The following is a 23154-nucleotide window of genomic DNA, read 5'->3' as shown; positions in this document are numbered from 1 at the left end:
ACTGGCCAAAGTTCCACGACATGCGGTCAGCCGATGTCCAGCAGAAAGAGGCACAGAAGAAAAACCACGACAAGCGACACCGAGCTCAACCCCTTCCTACCCTCAAGCCAGGAGAACGTGTGTGGCTGAAAACACCTACGGAGAAAGAAGCAGTCATCTTGCGACCAGTTGCTCCGAGGTCATACGAACTACAGACAAAGACGGGCATACAGAGAAGAAATCGCCGACACCTCAACAGACGTCTGAGTGATGCACCAACCCCAAAGCAGTCACCAGACAAAGCGTCAACAACCATTCCTCCTGATGCGGGACGCCCAGGACATCGCGGGGAGGACGGTGGTTTTCCTGATCCGTCCTCAGAACAAAGGGAGACAGATTCTCCATCTGAGGGATTGCCCAATGAACGGCCTGTGACCACAAGAAGCGGTCGCGTGGTCAAGCGGCCTAACATTCTTGATCTGTGACTTTTGGTTATGTTTAACAAGTGTGAAAGAAGCACAGGAATGTTTTCTTTTGTTGAAGTTTTCATCTATGAAAGTCATACTCATAGTTACATTGAAGAGCTAATTTGCTTTGTTTTCTAAAAGAAAAAATAAGCGTAAAGTAAGGGGGATGTAATGTTATGACGTCATTGAAAACCGTGTTCTATTGTCAATATGTAAGAACCCTGACGTAAAAGGTTGCTGGGGATTCTGGGAGAATCATGGCGGAATAAATAACACGCTAACCCTCCATGCCTGTGTCTGCTTCATTTATAGTCTACCAGTTTGTTTATATATATGCATGTGACCGTCCAACACGACGAGAACACGACAATCACGGCACTAGTTATGATCAAAGGTCAAACAGTCATCAAATCATATTAAATCTATCACTAAGAGGTACATTTAAAAGGCATCACTGATAGTCTGTGACCAGGACAATGGCTCGGTTGTTAAAATATCTCACAGCTGCAGGAACAAAAGAACGCCGAAAACGCTCCGTTCGACACCTAGGCATAAGAAACCGAGCGTTCCGTGTGATGCGGAGATCCATCAGTGCGTCGTGGAGGGGATGCCCTAGGTCGAACAGAATAGCTCTGGACTTACTGGCAAGCCTTCTTTCAACAAGGACTTCAAGGGTGTCAAGGCTCTGGCCTACAGTAGAACTCGCTTTCTTTATCAGCCTGTTCAGCCTGCCAGTGTCCCTTGCAGTGGCATTCCCTCCCCAACACACTGATGCAAACACCATCACACTGCACACCATACTCTGATAAAACATGTACAGCATCTTGTTACACACATGAAATGATCTCAGCTTGCGCAGGAAAAACAATCTTGACTGCGTCTTCTTAAAAACAGCATCAACATGATTAAACCAGCTTAGCTTGTTATCTAAAACTACACCTAAATACTTGTACTCGCTGACTATCTCAATCGCATCACCTTTGATGACTACAGGATGGACAGTGTCTTTCTTTTTGCGAAAATCAAAAATCATTTCCTTCGTCTTGCTTGCGTTTAATACTAAAAAGTTGGAATCACACCAAGACACAAAATCATCAATATGTTCTCTATACAAGCTCTCATCACCATCAAGAATACTACCAACCACGGCAGAGTCGTCAGAAAATTTCTGAAGATGACATGACTCTCCTTGTACTTTAAAATCAGATGTATACAGGGTGAACAAAAAGGGTGACAAAACTGTTCCTTGTGGTGCTCCGGTGAAAGTGTTAATCATGTCAGATGTAAAAGTACCATTCCATCGTACAAACTGTGGTCTATCTACTAAATAATCCAGAATCCATTTCACTGTACTATGATGCAAAGACATGTTTTGTAACTTCTGAGCCAGAAGATGAGGCTGAATAGTCTGAAAGGCAGAAGAGAAATCAAAAAACATAACTCTAACACAAGCAGAGCTCTTCTCCAGATGTGTGTACACAGAATGTAACATAAACAGTAGTGCATCATCAACCCCTACTTTGGCCCTGTATGCAAACTGCAAAGAATCTTGAAAAGCAGCAACTTGGACCTTCAAAACAGTCAACACCAGTCTTTCAAAAACTTTCATAATGTGAGAAGTGAGAGCTATAGGCCTATAGTCATTCAGACATGACACCTTAGGCTTCTTCGGCACTGGCACAATACAAGAAGTTTTCCAAGCAGATGGAATTTTGCACAAAGACAAAGACATGGAAAACATGGTGTGAAAAATCTTACACAGCTGATCAGCACAGATGGACAATACCTCAGGCTTGACACCGTCAGGTCCTGCTGACTTGTTTACCTTGGTCTTTTTCAGCTGTTTACAAACATCATCAACTGACAGTGTGACTGGCTCCTGTACAACAGAATCAGAAAAATTTCCAGAACTAACAATCTCATCCTGTTCATCCTTAAAATCATGGACATCAAACCTTGCATAAAATGTGTTGAGCTCATTAGCATAATCAGAACCTGTACCAGAACCATCCACTTTCTTTTTCTTTGCACAACCAGTTATTTTCTGCATCCCCTGCCACACTTCCTTAACATCATTACTCTCCGATCTTGCTTCTAGTTTCTTCCTGTATTGATCTTTTCCGTTTCTAATGGCATTTTTCAACTCTTTCTGAACGTTCCTTAAATCATCCTTATCCCCACTTGAAAAAGCTGCTCTTTTCTGTTTCAACAAGTCTCTAATCTCTCCTGTTATCCAAGGTTTGACATTGGCATACTGTGTGACCTGTTTGACTGGCACAACATTATCAACACAAAAATTGATATAATCAGACACTGTTTCAGAAAGTTCATCAAGTGACTCACATGCATCAACAAAAACATCCCAGTCCGTACATTCCATACAACCTCTCAGTGCATCACCCGCCTCGGGTGTCCAACATTGCACAGATCTTACAACAGGAGGGTTACGCTTGACAAGGGGTGTGTACGTTGGCAACAAGTGGGTCAAACAGTGATCAGACTTACCCAGAGGTGGCAAGCTGTTACAACGGTAAGCCTCTTTTACATTACAATAAAACAAATCCAAAGTCTTATCCTTGCGAGTTGGACAATCAACATACTGGCGAAAAGTAGGCAAAACTTTCTTCAAATTACACTTATTGAAGTCCCCTGTCACCAAACACAGTGCGTCAGGCGACACAGATTGCTGGTTGGCTAACTGTACACCCCAGCCACAACTTCAGCAGCGGTCTTTTCATTGGCTGCGGGGTGAACGTAAACGACACACAAAAGCACGTGGCTGTACTCGCGCGGCAGATAGTAAGGCCGTAAGCCTACACACAAAAGTTCGATGTCAGGTAAACAAATCTTCTCCTTCACAGTCACATGACTAGGATGGCACCATTGTTCATTGATGTAACGTAAGCACACACACCACCTCCCTTCCTCTTTCCAGTCGATTCAAAGTCCCGATCAAGTCTAACATGAGAAAAACCATCCACTCATTTTCCTTAAATATCAATGTTTCTTATGCATTCTGCCTAAAACCTGAATAGAAATCTAGAAAAACAGAAATTTCCGAGCAAAATGGAAATAGGTAGCCTACATCTTTTATGGACCTGCCTGCAATATTTCCTTTATATTTAATTAAGCTTTGAGTAAATTTTTTAACATAGACGGAGAATCGAGACGAGGGTGGTGGTGGTGGTGTGTGTGTGTGTGTGTGTTTGTGTGTGTGTGTGTTGAGCCGGGGTTGACTACTAGTATACATACTTATGAGTGTTAGTTTGTGTCTGACGTCATATAGCTCTAAGAAGGGAAATCCAGTGTTCAATCAGTACATATAGTGCACGATGAAAGACACGAATGACAGTGGTAAAGAAAGTACAAGAGGCTATGTGTCGACGGGCGATAACCGAAGCAGGTTTTTTTCTCCCATTTATATTTCAATTCCACGCATTTCTTTTTTCCCTTTTCATGTATGGCATTCCGTTTGTCAAATAATTATTTGGATACTTTTTCATGTTTTTTTCACCAGTTTTACCTAAATAATCATTATTTAGAAGCTCATGTGCTAAATAAGTAATTGTTTATAAACAATGTAAAACAATTCTAAATAATTTTTTGTTTACGTAAACCATTCATTATTTACCTAAACAATTCATTGTTTACGTAAATGATTTATTGTTTACGTAAATAATGATTTATTTACGTAAACAATATATTATTTAGACTTATATTACATTGTTTATAAACAATCAGCAATCTTTCTAAATAAATCATTATTTACGTAAACAATGAATTATTTACGTAAACAATTCATTGTTTAGGGAAAGCAGTTTTCATTATTTAGGGGAATCAAGAATTGACTTCTAAGCTTCATTTTTTTTCTTTGTGTATATACTATAATTCAATACAAGGTATCTCCAAACATTATTTATCAGAAAATGTTCGTAAATTTGTTTATTTTACAAGCTGAAATTGCCGTACGAAAAGAACTGAATGCGAAAACAAACAAAAGGTCAAGGTCATGACCGGGAGTGTTTAGTGTTTGCATTCTCTTCCTTGAAGTTGTTGAAAAAAAGTTTTCCGTCCTAAGTTTTCTGTTCTGTCTCAACAAAAACTGTCTCTTTCCGCAGCAGGACCAGGTCCTCCAGACAGAATGCCGCATATATATGGCATCAGCGGCAGTGCGTGAAAAAAATTTCCAAAATAGAGCTCTGACGCGATGACGTCACACAGTCGTGTGCAGAGTTGTCCGGCCTTGCCTCAGGCATTCCGGCGGAACTCGCGAGAAGGCAACACGCGAAATCTGCACTCCGAATCTCCCGCATTTATCGACATGGTCTCTAGTTGAAGTGTTAAAAATTGCCATAACAGACAAGTACAGATAGGGACAGAAGATTCTTTTCTGTTCCACTTGTTGTCAACGGAAAGGGTAAAGACACAAGGGATTTGACTGCACGAGTCGACGCCGGCGAGAGGTTGGCACAGCTTCAGCTGAAGAATTTGAACTTTGAATCAACAGCTAGGAAATACCTGTGCTCTGATCATTTTGTCAATGGCAAGTACTCATGCTTTTGTTCACTTGCCTTGTTTAGTCTGTGTTTTATGCAAGCTGTGTTGTGATGGTAGTGTTCGGACAGTCAGTCAGTCCTGCACCGAGTGCAGTCTATGACTGAGTGAGTCAGTCCACAGGCGGAAGTACGTATCGTCCACTGGACGACTACTATCACAGAAAGACTACAAGGTACGTCACTCACCTTCGAGTCTTCTGTGTTCTTGGAGTCGCTTCCTGGGGAAAAGTATTGTTCAAGACGGTTTGTCTCTTCCTACAGTCTGTGTAAGGTCAAATAAATACAGTTGAATGATTGTTTGAACTATATATGCACCTTTAGTTTTCAGCTTCCGTCCGCTGCAGGTTGGTTTTAACCATCATTTGGACGAATCTTCGTTTGCGAGCCGCTAATATCCACACGGCGTCTAATTATGCATCCGCACCGAATATGCATACCAGCGCTCATTGGTCTAAAACATGTAAATATTGTGCGGCAAAGGGAAGCTACCCACGGGAGTTTTCACTTTCGGTATTAGTGAAGAACCGTTTGCCACTTCATTCGAAATGAGGAAAACGTTTCAGTCGACCAATGAAAATAATCATCGAATATCCTGTTATTAAGTCGCGTAGTGAAATGAACTGGTGTCATCGGAAGATTCTTCTCAGTCAATGATCAAAGCACAGTAAGTTCTATGCTGACAAAAGTCACTTTCGGACAACACGACGATTGACTTAATTTATGAGCCCAAAGGTAACAATATCGACAAGAATGTACGCATTTGACATTAAATGAAACATTCATAGACAGTTTCCAACTCACCAGATCTGCCAAAGAGCCGTCATTCGTGAAAAAAGGCAATTTTTCGTGTAGCGGAGATACAACGAAGAAAGTTTTGTGAGCGCGCCAGCCCCGTTTCTGCTGCAGCAGAGAGCTGTGCGTGTCAGCCCAGCCAGACTTGAAAGGGCGGGCACGCGCAGGTCTATGCGTCACCCTTTCCAAGATCACAGCGAAGAGAGGTCAGGTTTTTGTTTCTGCAATTATTTTTCGTCTTTTCACTCGTTTTTTGCAGATCAAGGCGCTCATGCTTGACCTTTTCATTGCAGGCGGCTATGTGCCTTAATTTTTACTTTTATTTTATTTTCTTACACGACGCCCGTTTACGGCGCGAGTTTAAAGAAAAACGCCCAGGCGTTCGTTAATGCCAGTAAATTAGGCTGGCACTTGACGCGTGCTACCAAGTATACAGTGGTACTGAACAAAATATTTTGTTTGTTGTTGTTTGGTGTTGTTTTTATCAGTTACAGAGTTGCGGAAACTATTTAAACGTAGGTTTACACAGCGATGTTAAAGCTTTTGTACAGATAATGCTAGGGTTGTAACCTCAGGCGCAGCTCATACAACGACAATGTTAGGTTTTTACGTATTCCTCCCGGTTTCCCAATGGCAAAAAAGGGGTCAGATGTCTCTTTCATTCTTTGTTCTTCGACTCTGGACGCACACGGCGCGCCTCACTGGCCCCAACGCGCGGACGGGGCTTGCGAGTAGTGTGTAGGCGGTTACGCTACATAAGGACTTCTTATCTTTCAACCCTGCAAGTAGCGGCTAGCATTAGTGTGCGTCACGTACGAAGAAACGTGTCGTTGCCGTGTAGTGGTTCTTTTGCAGGCTGGGCTCGCGGCGGCCACTTACGAGCGATGCCATGACAGACGGCTATTGTTAGCGTAGACGGTAATCAGCGTTGTAATGCGTGTTTTGTTTCAAGTTTCGGCTTGTGTGCTTGCTAATCGTACTATAGAGTCACCATTTCTACATTGCACTGTAACATTTTGCATGGTTAGTTCTGGGTAATTAATTCCATTGCTACTTTGGTTTTACTATTCCTCATTTAATAAGTGACTTTGTAATTGGGGCATATACAGCTTCATGCAGCCCAGCGTAGCGGGCCCAACTCCGCAATATGGGGCATTTGTGTCCACTTGTGCCTTTTTACGTTTTCACCCAGAGAGACGGGGCACATTTTGCACTGTTACGTTTTCACCCGGTAATGCGGGGCTCATGTTGCACTTTTTGCATTCTTTCGTGTTCACCCGGTAATGCGGGGCACAGTTTGCACATTTTGCATTCTTACGTTTTCACCCGGTAATGCGGGGCACAGTTTGCACATTTTGCATTCTTACGTTTTCACCCGGTAAAGCGGGGCATATTTTGCACTTTTTGCATTCTTACATTTTCACCCGGTAATGCGGGGCCCAGTTTGCACATTTTGCATTCTTACGTTTTCACCCGGTAATGCGGGGCACAGTTTGCACATTTTGCATTCTTACGTTTTCACCCGGTAATGCGGGGCACAGTTTGCTCATTTTGCATTCTTACGTTTTCACCTGGTAATGCGGGGCACAGTTTGCACATTTTGCATTCTTTCATTTTCACCCTGTAATGCGGGGCACATTTTACACATTTTGCATTCTTACGTTTTCACCCGGTAAGGCGGGGCACAGCTTGCACATTTTGCATTCTTACGTTTTCACCCGGTAAAGCGGGGCACAGTTTGCACATTTTGCATTCTTACGTTTTCACCCGGTAATGCGGGGCACAGTTTGCACATTTTGCATTCTTACGTTTTCACCCAGTAATGCGGGGCACAGTTTGCACATTTTGCATTCTTACGTTTTCACCAGGTAATGCGGGGCCCAGTTTGCACATTTTGCATTCTTACGTTTTCACCCGGTAATGCGGGGCACAGTTTGCACATTTTGCATTCTTACGTTTTCACCCGGTAATGCGGGGCACAGCTTGCACATTTTGCATTCTTACGTTTTCACCCGGTAAAGCGGGGCACAGTTTGCACATTTTGCATTCTTACGTTTTCACCCGGTAATGCGGGGCACAGCTTGCACATTTTGCATTCTTACGTTTTCACCCGGTAATGCGGGGCACTGTTTGCACATTTTGCATTCTTACGTTTTCACCCGGTAATGCGGGGCACAGCTTGCACATTTTGCATTCTTACGTTTTCACCCGGTAATGCGGGGCACAGTTTGAACTTTTTGCATTCTCATTATTATTTTTCCCTGACAGATTTTCCATCCACCTTTCCGACTTGCATGGCAGGTTTTGCTATGGGACGCAAATTATCTCTACTCGAGTACTTGGAAATCGTTTCATTCTTTTGTTCTGTAGATGCCAAAATAAAAACAAAAGAAGCCAGCACCAGCGGCAGCCACCGTTCGGACCAGACCAGTCAGCACACGGGGTAACCACAATCCGCAGCTGGCGCCCACAGGGACAACGCCACCCTGGATGGGCCAGTTGATCCAGTCCCTCGACGACAAGATCCAGGCCTCCGTACAGGCAGCTATGGAGTCACACCTTCGAAGTGTGGAGGCAGCTCCCCAGCCACTCAGCACCCCCCAACAAGGCAACATGACGAACACGGACTACAGCGACAACCTGGCAACACTACAAGCTTCATCTGCTTCTACCAGCAGACTGTCAGGTACGCTAGGCTTCGTGTCTGCGGCCATCGGGCTACCGTCTCTTGTGCCCGAGAAAGTAAAGGCAAAACTCTGGGCGGGTGAATATGTAGACCTCCAAACATTACTCCCTTCTAAAAGTCAAGACAGTTTTCGGCTAGAAATAACAGGTGGCGAGGGTACTCCCACCTTGCAGATTATGCCTAATCAACAGCAGGCTAAGTTGACTCTAGCCATTTGGATAAAAGCATGGAATCGCTTTGTGGCGGTCCTTAGCCTACACAAGCCCCACCTGACCGCAGGTCTTGCCCAGCATATGGAGACGGTGATGTCTCTGGCAGAGAAGCAAGCTGGCTGGGAGAGCTATGATGAAAACTTTCGGCAAATGGTCGCCAGAGGGGATGCTAAGTGGGGCTCTACTCATCTAGAGCTCTACATGAAGGCGGTGCTGGACCACCGGGTTGTCTATCAGCAGCAGCAGCAGCAGCCCCATACCGAGCAGAATGCTCGAAACCCACGTGGTACATGCTACACGTACCATAACAAGGGGCACTGCATGGCTGGAGCTGATTGTAAGTTTCAGCACAAATGCTATTGGTGTCTGGGGGCCCATCCGGCTTCTCGCTGCCGGGCCCCTCAGTCTGACAGACCTAAAGTCATACCCAGGTTTCAAAACGGTCAACCGGTTACAACCATTTCCCCTGCCACCGCTTCAGGAAGCGGCATGGGTCGTAACAACAACTAACACTAACCTTGTTGTTCACGTATCATTTCATGAAGTAGCCAGTACAGGTTACATTTTTATAATCTTTGTACTTTTTATTCAAACAAAACATTCACTGTAGTTGAGAGCTAGTGGCAAAGTTGCGGATGTCAGACCTGTCCTTTGTTGATTAACCTATCCTAGACATTGTTAGGCCTTTTGTTCTGCTGTGTTTTTTCTTGTGTGTTGCAGGTCTCGAGGGTTCTCAGACCTGTCTTCTCGTCAGACGTTGCGGTTTCGAGCGGTACAATTATTGCAACTGAAACCAACACGTATGCCTCGGTTGGTGTTCTACGCCATCCCTTACATGTTGCTAAAACAATCAGGATGACTGATATCGTTAAAGCACCCTAGTAAGAATATGTAATCTGGAATATTGGTATCTTGTATAAGTTGAGAGTGGTCTGCACATTGGCTATGCGGTCTAAGTAGCAAGTTACATATGTTGCAGAAGTTCAGGTAATATTGCGGTTCAGTCCATACCCCTCTCAGTTTCCCGGTTTCCTTTTGGGGTCAACACTTCTCGTTGAGCTCTCAAAGAAAAGTGTTTGTGGCCTGTTTTGACCCAAAAAGGTAGGTCAAGGGAAGTAATCCCCTGACCAATAAACCTTTTGTATTAGTATCCGAATGTTGCATCATTCGTTTTTCCTGTTTTACGTCATAACTTTTGTTTATTATTCACTATTTGAATTTAACTTGCTTTTCTTTGAAATGTTCTATTTGAATATTATTTCACTCTACGTGGACTGAACCGCAAATCATGTGTTTGGACTTCTGGTTGTAAGAATGTTTGTTCAGAATGGTGAAAGTATGGGGTGTGACTACTTTGATATTGGCATGTTTACATAAGCCTATTCTTTTGGCAGTCGTCCTTGGCTGGCGTGTTCACAAAGGCAATTTTTCGTGTAGAAACGATGATTTTAATCAGACAGGTATCGGAAACAAGTCTTGGTCACCTGCGTTATTCCTTCCGAGGCGACGTGACGGCGCCACATTTGTTTGTTTATCGCGAAACAACACAGTTGAAATTTGTGTGTAAAATACCACAAATGTGTGGTGAATCAGTTCGTCATCTGCGTTTCGATGGTAATTCAGTCAGATTGGAGTTACCCAGCCAGCAAGACATTAGCGGCCGATAATCGGCCGAACACCCTTCAAAACATACGACGCGGGTGTTGGCCCGACTAACTTTTGCAAAGAGGCAACGAGGCGGCCGACAGGCGGCCGAACACCTGTACTATGGCGGCACGCATCCAGTCCGATGTTAATCGGCCCGATGACTTGTTGGACCTGCGGCCCGACACCTTATGCCGACATCGGGAAGATATCGATTTCAGCGGGAAGACATCGGGACGATGTCGGCCCGCAGGTCCAACAAGCCATCGGGCCGATTAACATCGGACCGGATGCGTGCCGCCATAGTACAGGTGTTCGGCCGCCTGTCGGCCGCCTCTTTGCCTCTTTGCAAAAGTTAGTCGGGCCAACATCCGCGTCGTATCTTTTGACGTCACCGGCCCGACTTTTTGAAGGGTGTTCGGCCGATTATCGGCCGCTAATGTCTTGCTGGCTGGGTGCAGCTACAGCAGTATGTACCCCCCCCCCCCCCCCCCAAGTGTAACAGTGCAAAATTCACTTAAAGCTACAGCTACAGCAGTACAACCCCCCTCCCCCCAGTGTTACAGTGGAAAACAAACCTACAGATACAGATACAGCAGTATGTACAACCCCCTCCCCCCCCCCAGTGTAACAGTGCAAAACACAACACCAGCTACAGATACAGCAGTATGTAGACCCCCCCCCCCCCCCGCCCTCACTGTAACAGTACAAAACACACCTACAGCTACAGATACAGCCGTATGTACAACACCCCCACCCCTCAGTATTACAGTATAAAACACACCTACAGCAACAGATTCAGCAGTATGTACAACCCCCCCCCCCCCCAAGTGTAATAGTGCAAAAATTACTTACAGCTACAGCCGTATGTACACCCCCCTCCCCCTTAGTAACAGTACAAAACACACCTACAGCTACAGATACAGCAGTATATATACCCCCCCCCCCCCAATGTAACAGTAAAAAACACACTTACAGCTACAGATTCAGCAGTATGTACAACCCCCCCCCCAACCCAAGTGTAACAGTGCAAAAAACACCTACAGCTACAGCAGTATGTACCCCCCCCCCAACTGTAACAGCACAAATCGCACCTACTGCTACAGATACAGCAGTGTGTACAACCCCTCCCCCCCCCCCCCCAGTGTAACAGTGCAAAACACACCTACAGCTACAGCATTAATATGTACAACCCCCAACCCCCCCCCCCCCGCCCCCACTGTAACAGTACAAAACTCATTTACAGCTACAGATTCAGAATTATGTACACCCCCCTCCCCCCGCTGCCACCACTGTAACAGTACAAAACATACAACACTCCACCCCCTTCCCTCGTGTAGAGTGCAAAACACACCCAGAGCTACAGATACAGCAGTATATACAACCCCAATCCCCCCCCCCCCCTGTGTGCAAAACACACCTACAGCTACAACAACAGCAGTATGTTCAACCACCCCCCCCCCCCCCCCCCCCCCCCGCTACTGTAACAGTACATAACACACCTACAGCTACAGTTACATCTATGCTTGGCGCTGGTGGACAATATTCACTTTTTTGGCCAAAACCGCCAGTTTTGGCCAAAAAAGACAAAGATTTGGCCAAAAAACCCACACATTTGGCCAAATAAAATAGATTTGGCTATAACTTTTTTTTGGCCAAAACTTTCTATGTAAAAGTTTTGGCCAAAACTGTTTATGTTAGCTAAAACGGGAGATTTGGCCAAACTTCTGCCACAAAAAGATTTGGCAAAAAAAAGATTTGGCCAAACAAAAAAGATTTGGCCAAATCTTTTTTGTTTGGCCAAATCTTTTTTTGGCCAAATCTTTTGTATTTGCTGGCGCTGGTGGACAATATTCACTATTTTGGCCAAAAAACACACTTTTTTGGCCAAAACTGGTGGTTTTGGCCAAAACTGGCGTTTTTGGCCAAAACTATACTTTTTTGGCCAAAACTTTGCTTTTTTGGCCAAAACCGCCAGTTTTGGCCAAAAAAGTGTGTTTTGGGCAAAAAAAGTGAATATTGTCCACCAGCGCCAAGCAGCTTGGCGCTGGTGGACAATTTTCACTTTTTTGGCCAAAACTATAATTTTTTGGCCAAAACTGGCGTTTTTGGCCAAAACTGGCGTTTTTGGCCAAAACTATACTTTTTGGGCCAAAACTTTGCTTTTTAGGCCAAAACTGGCGTTTTTGGCCAAAAAAATGAATATTGTCCATCAGCGCCAAGGGGTACTCACAGATTTGGCCAAAAAATGAAGTTTTGGCCAAAACTATTTTTTTGGCCAAAACTTTCAATGCAAAAGTTTTGGCCAAAAAAATATTTGGCCAAATCTAAAACATTTGGCCAAAAAAGTGAAGATTTGGCCAAATGTTTTAGATTTGGCCAAATACTTTTTTGGCCAAAACTTTGCACTCAAAAGTTTTGTCCAAAACATGTTTTTGGCCAAAAACACACTTTCGTTTTTGGCCAAAAAAGTGTTTTTGGCCAAAAAAGTGAATATTGTCCACCAGCGCCAAGCATATACATCAGTATGCACACCCCCCCTCCCCCAAGTGTAACAGTACAAAACACACCTACAGCTACAGATTCAGCAGTATGTACAACCCCCTCCCCCCCAGTGTCACTGTGCAGAACACACATACAGCTACAGATTCAGCAGTTAGTATGTACACCCCCCCCCCCCAAGTGTGTAACAGTGCAAAACACACCACCAGCTACAGATAGATCAGTATGTACACCCCCCCCCCCCAAGTGTTACAATGCAATACACGTCACACCTACAGCTACATCAGTATGTACACCCCCCCCCCAAGTGTAACAGTGCAAACTACACTTACAGCTACAGATTCAGCAGTATGTACTCCACCCCCCCCCCCCCCCCCCCCCAGTGTAACAGTGCAAAAATCACTAACAGCTACAGCAGTATGTACCCCCCCTCCCCCTACAGCTACAGAAGTATGTTACACCCCCCCCCCCCCCCCGTAACAGGACAATACACACCTACATCTACAGCAGTATGTACACCCCCCCCCCCCCCACTGTAACAAGACAAAACACACCTACATCTATATTTACGGCAGTATGTACAACACCCCCCTCCCCCACTGTAACAGGACAAAACACACCTACATCTACATATACAGAATAAGATACAGCAGTATGTACTCCCCCCCCCCCCCCTCACTGTAACAGCAAAACTAACATTGAGAGCCAAAAAAAACCGAAATCACTTACTCGCTCCATCCGTCGGTTGTCCTCGAGTTGACGTCTGAATCTGATTGTCATTGCCCAGAGCCTGACTCACTGGCTACACAACTATTCTCACCGCCACCACGTGGCACTGGGACCAGCACTCAGATTGAGATCCCGAGGCGACATTCGTCTCGGATAACATATCATCAATGTGCTGTCCAACATTCCCAAGAATGTCTCTTCTTTCGATATTAACTTGAACTAAGAAAACAAATAAAATTCGCTCACGCGGGAAAGCAGCAGCCATTTTCACACTCAATCTTGTTTACCGTAAGGAAAGCTATTTAAATATTTCAAGTAAATGATGGCGTATTTTGAAAATGTAAAACTCATGATTTGAGCTCATGTTGTATTTGATTGCAAATATGCAAATAAAACTTACAATTAATTATCCTACTCCTATGTGAAAAAGTCAACAAATATGAATAATTTAGTTTCGCATTTGCATGGTCAGTCTCATAATGTCACGCCGTTGCTGGACCGACGCTTGAACAGGGGACGTAACAAATGTTAAAATAATGATCATCAATTTGTTATCTCCCGTAACTCTGCATATTTTTATCGACAGCAACATTGCGTCGGGCCGATGTCGGGGTTTATTACGTACATTTGCCGCGTTTTACACACAGTCAAAAAGGTATCGGCGCGACAACGGACGACGACACACGACATATGACGACGTCACCCGACTGAAATCGTCAGTCGGCCGACGAAAGCTTGCTAGCTGGGTACTTTGAATCGAAGGCGAGGGTAACCTGCGTTATTTGTGTGACGGCGTGAACAAATTTGATTGCAATATTTTATACAGAAAGTAAATTTCAATGATTCTGGCTCAGATTTGTAGATCTGTTATGCAGTGTTTTGGTAGTGTATCTGCTTTTCTGCTATGAAGCTCATTTGGAGTGATACGCTGATCGAAGTGGGGTACCCTATGTGGGACATCAGCCGGATGCAGATTACGCCTCAGAACACTCTCGCATTACACAAAGACAGCAATAATTTGCAACATTTCAAGAACTGCATCAGTTTTATTAGAATTTAGATACTATTTCAACAAAAACAGCACAAACACGACTATTATCAACAACACAGAACGGGAGGTAAGTCTTCAAAGACGCACCAAGTGTGCGTTCCCATTTTTGGACGCCATTTTTGCTAGCATTTTCACAGTAAATCTTAATATTTCCATATCTATTGAATGATTTTGGTATTTTCTTTGATTGTGCCGATTCTCCTATCTCTCTGGCATGTACTGGGTGCTTTGTGACCAGTTTCTCCCCTAGACTGTATTGAAAAAATGCGTCCGTGTGAGCTGACCCCCACTTGTGACCAGTAGCAAAGAACAACTCATGAACAAGAGAAATTAAGTCGGGGAGATCTACGCACTACAAGACTACATGGCGTAGCTGTCAGAGGCCCGCGGCATTGTTAGACTGTAATTGTTATCAGAGACCTCCTGACTCGAAAGTTGATGCTGAACTGGCCTCTCCCCTTCAACTGATTGCGCTGACAGAGGCGTGTCATATCATTCGGCGCCCGCGCAGGCAATGTTCTTAGAAATAAAAAGTTAAACAAATCTTTGGAGCAAACATTTAATATAGCTAGGTAAAAACGTCCCGTGGGCTACATTTTTGTTTCAATATAGCCGGGATTTTAATATAGCCGACTTCAATGTAGCCAACATTTTTTAACAAAGAAAAAGTAGAGCTTCAGCCGGGACCTGAAAAATTCTTCAATATAGCCGATATTTTAATAATTATAGCCTACTTCAATATAGCCGGGTTTCACTGTACTGGTATCATGTGATTCTTGCTGTGACGCTGCATAAACACAGCCTAGTGAACTGAAGGCATTGTTTAGAGAATATGTTAAACTGTGGTGTATTGTATCTGATTCTGATGTCTCACATGAGCAGTAGCAATAGTCTTTCTGTTATGTTTTCACTGGATGGAATCTTGAATTTGAAGATGAAGGCATTGTTTAAAGAATGTGTTAATTAAACTGTGGTGTAATGTATCTGATTCTGATTCAGGTGTCTCACATGAGCAGTAGCAACAGTTTTTCTGTTATCATGTTTTCACTGGATGGAATCTTGAATTTGAATATGTGTATATGATCTGACCTGCTGCTATTTCCTTCCAATTCAAGAGCAGATTTCACTCTTTCTATCACACACACACACACACACACACACACACACACACACACACACCACATTAACATACACTTTAAAATCATTTTGCATAAATGTGACATGTATTGACACAATTGACAAAGGTTGAGCTGATTAACCTCAAAATAGCTCTATACAGGAAACAAGATAAGGAGCATTGCAAAATTAAATGGCATACACTTGAAATGCGAGCACACATTTAAACTACCAATAACATGCAACTGCAAGCAACACTGAACGTACCACTACCAGTATTGCAGGTATGAAGCCAAAGTGAAGAGAAGAACACTTTCACTAAATGTTCAAAATTGAAATAACATATACTGTGGGCATGTGTCATTAACGGTATTCATTATGATAAATAGACCTGTGCGCTTTTTTTTGCAGAAATAAGTGTGTTCAATTTTGTTGTCATCAAAACAGAACTAGTTGATAATAGAAACTAACTTTCAGTTCCACTGCCAATTGAAACACTGTATTACTTGACTGTACTGATGCAGAACTACGCTGGACCACACACTCTTATTTGTTCCCTAAATCAAGCAGTCAATTCGTGTCACTGGAAACATTGAACGAGGAGAATGAACATATAGCTGGCTGAATAAGTTGATAATCAAACTGCTCACGATTATTTGTTATTCACAGCATGCAGTGGATGTAAAACAACCACAAAATAAGGTCCTGTATGCATTATAATTTATACTTGTACTTGTAGCACTTGATTTTGTATTGAGGTCGGTGATCTGAAATCAAAATGTATGCCTACATCTGTGCATGATTTTACTTTAAGAATAAAATGAAACAAGAATGGAACAATTAATGACTTCTCTGTGAGTGTGAACTGTGATTTAAAACATTACATGCTCTCTTTTCTCTCCCTCTCTACAACTTTACTACTGCCACTTTCTGTGTGTACAATCATACATGTTTGTTTTCCCACACATGAGCAAGCGAGTCTGGCATTGTCACTGTTTCTTGCTGCGTTTCACGGCTGGTGTTTGCAGCTGCTCCTGGTTCACATCCACTGCTTGTAGAGGCTCAGCTTCTCTGTCCAGCCAGTTTCCAACTAGCTCTGGAAGAACTGCGAGTCTGAACACTTTTAAAGCTTTCTCCTCACACATTGCCCAAAAATCACAGTCATGCAATACTCGGACAATAACTTTATCCACAGTTGTCCACACCATGAAATCGCAGTAGGAGGAACTGGTCATAAAAATCTGGCGCTGTACTTGACTAAAGTATGGGTAGTCTTTGCGCAGACAAAGCACCCCCTCACTGTTAGATTCCAAACAGAAATGGCGGTCTGCCACAGCACACTCAACAGCTGACTCCTTGAAGGTGAAGGGACGTGTGTGCAGGTTTCTCCAACAACGGCCATGCAGGTACAGTGTGCTGACAGTATGTTGCCATCAGAAGTGGCGATGATCCAAGGAGAAAGTGCTGGTTCATTAAGGCGTTGTGAATGAAGAACCTGAAACATAAATTGAAGGTCGCACAAATCAGCATTCAGCTAGGTCAATCGAATGAATATAACTCTAAGACGCACATAATGTGCTTCACAATAACCTTAACAATGAAAAGTAAACAACAGATTTTTAACTGAATATGAACATGAAGCTCATTATAATTAATATAAATATAATATTTTGCAAGCTAGTTCAGTATTTGAAAATATAAATATATTGAAGGTGAAGGGACATTTCACCTCCACAAGCCTAACCCATGACAGTCACAGCTGGAGCTTTTGTCGTAGTCCAGAATACAAACTGAAGCGAAGAATATATATCAAAGACAAAGCCTCAACACAATATTTCTGAGTCCTGAACTGCAACTTGTGAAATCTGCAACACAAGATAGAGAACACTCACGTTCATTCATTATAAACTGAAAGCACATTCTTACCTTTGCAGAAATGACAGAGTTCTGACAGCCATCAGGTCTGTAGCACTTGACATCCCTCACCCAGCCAGAGACAAAAAGTCGGTAGGAATCCAAACTTTTGTAAGCTTTCAGCTGCTCACACATGTATGTGTGTGCACTCTTGCCAAGCACATAATAATTTACGACGTTGATGTAACTCAGCTCTGGCAAATCGTCTGGATTTGCTGACCAGCACCTGGTTGGAATGTCATACGGATCATTCCCGTCAATCTCAACAATCTTCTGGTGGTATCGCCGCCTCTCCTCTGAAAACAATCGCTCAGAATATTTTCGCTTCTCGCCCGGTCGCTGTTTCTCCATCTTGCTTTCGACAATGTTTTGCCTGAGGCAAGGGAAGTCACTCCAGATTCTTCTCGGAACGCGTCAGAGCTTCGTGACGCGAAAATTCTCCGTAGTTTCGAATATGTTTTTACTTTTCTCTTTGAAATGAAACGATTAAAGGAAGAGAAATGGAAAAACAGGCATGTTGTTGGGACATACACAGAACAGAGAACAAAAGGGGAAAAAACTGTGTTTCAACAACTTCAAGCAAGAAAATGCAAACACTAAACACTCCCGGCAGGGAAAAACCTTAATTGACCTTGACCTTTGACTGTGTTTGAGATCAGTTATTTTCGTACAGCAATTTCGGCTTGTAAAACAAACAAAATAATATCCAAACAACAGCTATTTTAAGATAAGAGTGTGTGGAGAGACCTTGTATTCAATTATAGTAATCACTGAAAGACATACAATTTAGTTCAGATGCGAATCCTAGAAACCCCTAAATAATGGAAAATGTGTTGGCTAAACAATTAATTGTTTACGTAAATAATTCATTGTTTACGTAAATAATGATTTATTTAGCAAAATTGCTGATTGTTTATAAACAATGTAATATAAGTCTAAATAATATATTGTTTACGTAAATAAATCATTATTTACGTAAACAATGAATTATTTACGTAAACAATGCATTGTTTAGGTAAATAATGAATGGTTTACGTAACAAAAAATTTATTTACAATTGTTTTACATTGTTTATAAACAATTACTTATTTAGCACATGAGCTTCTAAATAATGATTATTTAGGTGAAAAAAACATGAAAAAGTATCCAAATAATTATTTGACAAACGGAATGCCATATTCATGTGTCCAACGTCGGATGTTATTTTTTTATTTTTATTATTCGGCATTAAACAATAAACAAAACCCGACTAAAACAGGTGAAATAAATACCGACACAATGTAATGGTTCTTGATGTACTGTTATCTCTATTGTTTTAATTTTTAAAAAAATTGTGTTACTCCACACAAATAGAAAATCTGGACACTTACCTGTTAGGTTTTGACGACAGGAACAGGTAAAAGACAGAGACAATGAGAAGATATGACCAGTAGTAGTTGACTGTTCCTCTTGTGATAGACGGGGACTTCTGGTAGAGAGACAGACATCGCTTTGCCTTTTAAAGATCACCGCTGACGTTACGTCATCAAGCTTTGTCACGCCCGGAGTCATGACATTTTAATATTAATTGCGGCAGATATATCTAAATCAATTTTTTTGCTCAGTTTATTATATCACTGCCTTTTCTTTTGGAAAGTAATAGGACAGAATAGAGACAGGGGGGTATGTGGGTTAAAGGTACTGAACTTGTCAAATCCAGGTGCACGCAGCCCCTGGGGCTTTTAGTCATACCTCAGGCAGCTATCCGTTAGAAGAACTACCAAGTTTCATTGACTTGCACCCAAAGAGTCAAGAATTTCGATTTTTTTACGAATTAATTTCGTACTCGGACCCGGCTGGTCTTGACCTATTTTTGGATCTAAATTTAGATCAGGTAGATCACCACATCATGCACAAAAAGACAGTCACTAGCAAACTATGTCAGACATCATCATGAGTTTGTGTAAAACAAAATGGAGGCCGGAATCATTCAGTTAAATCGAACTCCGACCAAACACCACGTAATAACTAGGTTAATTTATGCACTCGCGTGAACAAGAAACTGTCGAGCTTCACAGATGTCGTCGTTGGGTAGTTTTGGGTTTGTTTTACTACCATAGGAGGATTTTTGAACTGTAAATGCACTCGGCTGCAACAAAAACGCAAAACAAAGGCTGTGAGCTGCACTGTGCCTTTGAAGTTGGAGAAAGTGATAGAAGGTGACAGAATAGTTCCTTTTGGGGAAACGATTGAAGAGTAAAGGCCCTGTCACATTTGCGTTATGCAGGGTGTCACACTTGCCTTACGCTTATGCAATCACCTCTGCGCATGAGCTTATAAATGTCAAAATCATAAGCTTTGGGGGTCATTCTCCAAAACTGGTTAACATATAGTTGGGTCATATCCAAGGATTCCGTGACCGTTGAGAGCAAAGGTCCGTTTCTCGATGGATTTGACTTCTGTGAAGGTTAAATAAATTTTTTAGAATGGGTGCCCCTCGCGAAAGTGTGGGCATAACTTTTGAGAGCCCCAAATTCAAAATGGCCACCAACGGCCAGAATGAAAATTAACTTTTTACTGGTTTGGCTTAGAATGCTGCACAACACATGTTTTCTAGGATAGTTTGGCATGGGAAATTCATATTTGGTATTATTTATATGATTTGGCCTATTTTTGATGTCCAAAACCAAGATGGCCGCCAATGTTCATGTCCGAACGGTCACTTTTGCAAAGTCTTGAAAGGTCCTTCCTAGTAGGCTGTAATGTCCGTTTCTCAGTTGATATGTTACAGAGATTATTCTATGTATGTAGTAATTTTGATTTATACACAAATATGCACAAAGTAATTGTTCTTTTTATGTTTCTTTTTATGTTTCAAGTTAATGTGTGCATTGCTGTTCAAGATGTGCAATATGTCTTATGAATGTTTACTGAAGTGTGGAAAGCCTTGTGAATCATCCGATACCATCAGCCAAGCTAAATGGGATATTTTACAGTCAAAGACTAAAAACTGGCTAGGACTTGATAAATATGGTGATGTTCACAACACCACCACCTGAAAAGAGCAAGCCCTATTTTCACACGACCTACGATGAACCTCCAAGCAAGTCAGTGGTGCATGACATCATGGCGAAGCTAGTGCAGGCCTTGCGCGAGAAGAACATTCCATTTACCTTTCTCGTTGGTGATCTGCCTACATATAAAACGATTGTCCAGATCAAGGCTGAGAATCCGGAACTGTTCGAGGATATCACCCCTATTATTGGAGCGTTCCACCAACAAATGTCGTACATCCACGCCATATACAAAAGATTCAAAGGATCTGGGATGTCAAGACACACTGGTGACAGCAGGGGTGATAGTGGATGGGTCTGTGGATCAAGCACTGCGAGGAAAACATTACAGGCGTGGCGTGCGCTGCATCATGCTATGGAGAGAGGCTCTCATCCACCTACGATTGAAAGATATTCTTCAGCATGAGGAACTATCAGAAGCCGTCAAGGAGAAGCTGGACATTGTGCGCAATGCTCTCACCGAGACACAGGAGGCTATCCACGAAGCCCATGGTGACCTAGAGGAGGATGACAACATGAAGGACATGATCAAAAGTGTGTATGAAAAACCTGGCACAGACATGGGAGACTTTTGGATCTCATTCATGGAGATGACAGACCCTCTTGCACAAAATCTGGATGCATGCCACGCAAGAAATGGACCAGAGTATAAACTTTCATCAACTTACGACATGTTGAAAGGGCTCATGGCTTACAACAATCATGACTTCGGAAAGTGGCTGCCAGATTATTGGGCAATGTTGTCTTCTCCAGCAGATGAGCAAAAGACATTCTTCAATGCGCACTTTGCCCAGTCCATGACAGGACTACCTTATTCCTGCCAGCCACTTGATTTGTGGATTGAGACCACCATGAATTTGAACTCGAAACTTAAGCAAGGCTGGCTTCAGCTTCTACAAAACGAGAAGCAGCTGTTCTCAACAATCCGAAATGTTAACAACGTGGCCAGGGTGAAAGCTGCCGTTCAGCAGAACCTCAAATGCGAGCGTCGCCACAGAAAACATATTGAGGGCCAGCCAGCAAGGATGAAAAAGGACGAACAAGCAATTCAGGACCTGCAGGGCTGCATGACAGAGTTCAACGCTCAGCCGTTTGACACCTCATCACCTGCACTGAGGTCACTGCAGTCTGGCCTGGTTGCTTCTCCAGAACTTGTGTGTCAGGTGTGCAAGAAAAAAGGGTATTTTTATATCATGGGTTTTATGAATTTTCTAATTTTATTCTTTTATAGTTATTAATTAATGACCTATATGTGCTGATGACTAAATTAATTTCCTTTGTTGGATCAATAAAATGTTATGAGTTATGAGTTATGAGTTATGAGACCTCAATACTGCATTTGCAGACGGACAAGATCAAGTTGAAACCCTCCTGAATGACAGGGTATTCACCAAGACAAAGCTTCTCACTGTTACCATCCACAAGAATAAAAGGCAGACATTCGCCAGCGAGCGGATTTGTGCATGAGTTGGTGCGTCTACAAAGGTGGCTCAGATGGAAAAGTCGGGACTTGCGGCCCTGGTGGACCTCGTGGATGGTTTAGGCATGTTCCAACTTGAGCAAGTACTTGAGGGGAGGGTGACCGAGGAATGCTTGTCTCTGTACAACGTAGATGGATCCTTCCGCAAGACTATGAAGAGCAAAATGTTGGAGCTGTTCAACAAAGATCTAGTGGCTCAAAAACCACAGACCTACATCAGCATTGTTGACATGGGGATGATTTGGCGGTTAGCCACTCCTACACCCGATGACCGAGAGGCTAGGAAGCGTGATGGTTCGCACTACAGCTGGAATGACTATCTGCATAAGATATGCGCGATCATCTTCTCACGCCATGCTAATGCAAGCCCCTACATCATCCTGATCAATGACAAATATGACTTTCCCTTCAGCATCAAGGACGATGAACATGATCGACGGGCTGCAAAGCATGGACATATTCCAAATGTGTTCCCTAAGCCCGAAGACACTTTCCCATGTGCTGCTGAATTCAACCAATTCATGGTCAGATCAGGAAACAAGGTCAGATTGCAGAAGCTCGTGAAGAAAAAGTTGGAAGCAGAAGTTGCTCGGGTAGGGTGTGAGGTCATATACTGTGAGGGTGAAACAGCAGTGAACCTGTCCAGTGGGGTGTCAAATGGGGACTATGTCTTTAGACATCCAGAGGCTGATACAATGCTGCTCTCTGCCTATGCCAAGCTCAGGACAGGAAACTACATTGGGACAGTTGTACTTGACAGCGAGGACACTGACGTATATGTTCAAGCAGCATATCTCTCACAACAACTTCCTGGTGATCTGCTGATTAAACGCAAAGATGCCTTTATCAACTGCAGTGACATGCTGTCCAACGAAGTCTCACAGATCATCATACCTCTCCATGTGATCACTGGAAGTGATCATACGTATACCTCAGGATTCTATGGCCATGGGAAGAAGACTGTGATGGAGAC

The 23154-nt window shown here is 43.0% G+C and overlaps 1 long non-coding RNA gene across 4 annotated transcripts in view; it reads right to left on the bottom strand.

Moving 5' to 3' along the window:
• Window positions 1–19115, bottom strand: part of LOC138968443 (uncharacterized) — a 35099-nt gene extending 15984 nt beyond the window's left edge. For all 4 annotated transcript variants that reach the window (XR_011456190.1, XR_011456191.1, XR_011456192.1 and 1 more), the window contains exon 1: window positions 19019–19115. This is a non-coding gene — a long non-coding RNA (uncharacterized lncRNA). The remainder of the gene's footprint in view (window positions 1–19018) is intronic.
• Between the last annotated feature and the right edge of the window lie 4039 nt (window positions 19116–23154).

The sequence above is a fragment of the Littorina saxatilis genome, linkage group LG6 (genome assembly GCF_037325665.1).
Source record: "Littorina saxatilis isolate snail1 linkage group LG6, US_GU_Lsax_2.0, whole genome shotgun sequence".
In the NCBI taxonomy this organism is placed as follows: Eukaryota; Metazoa; Mollusca; class Gastropoda; order Littorinimorpha; family Littorinidae; genus Littorina; species Littorina saxatilis.
The sequence above is the reverse complement of the archived record's forward strand: the minus strand, read 5'-3'. Positions and strand labels throughout refer to the sequence as shown.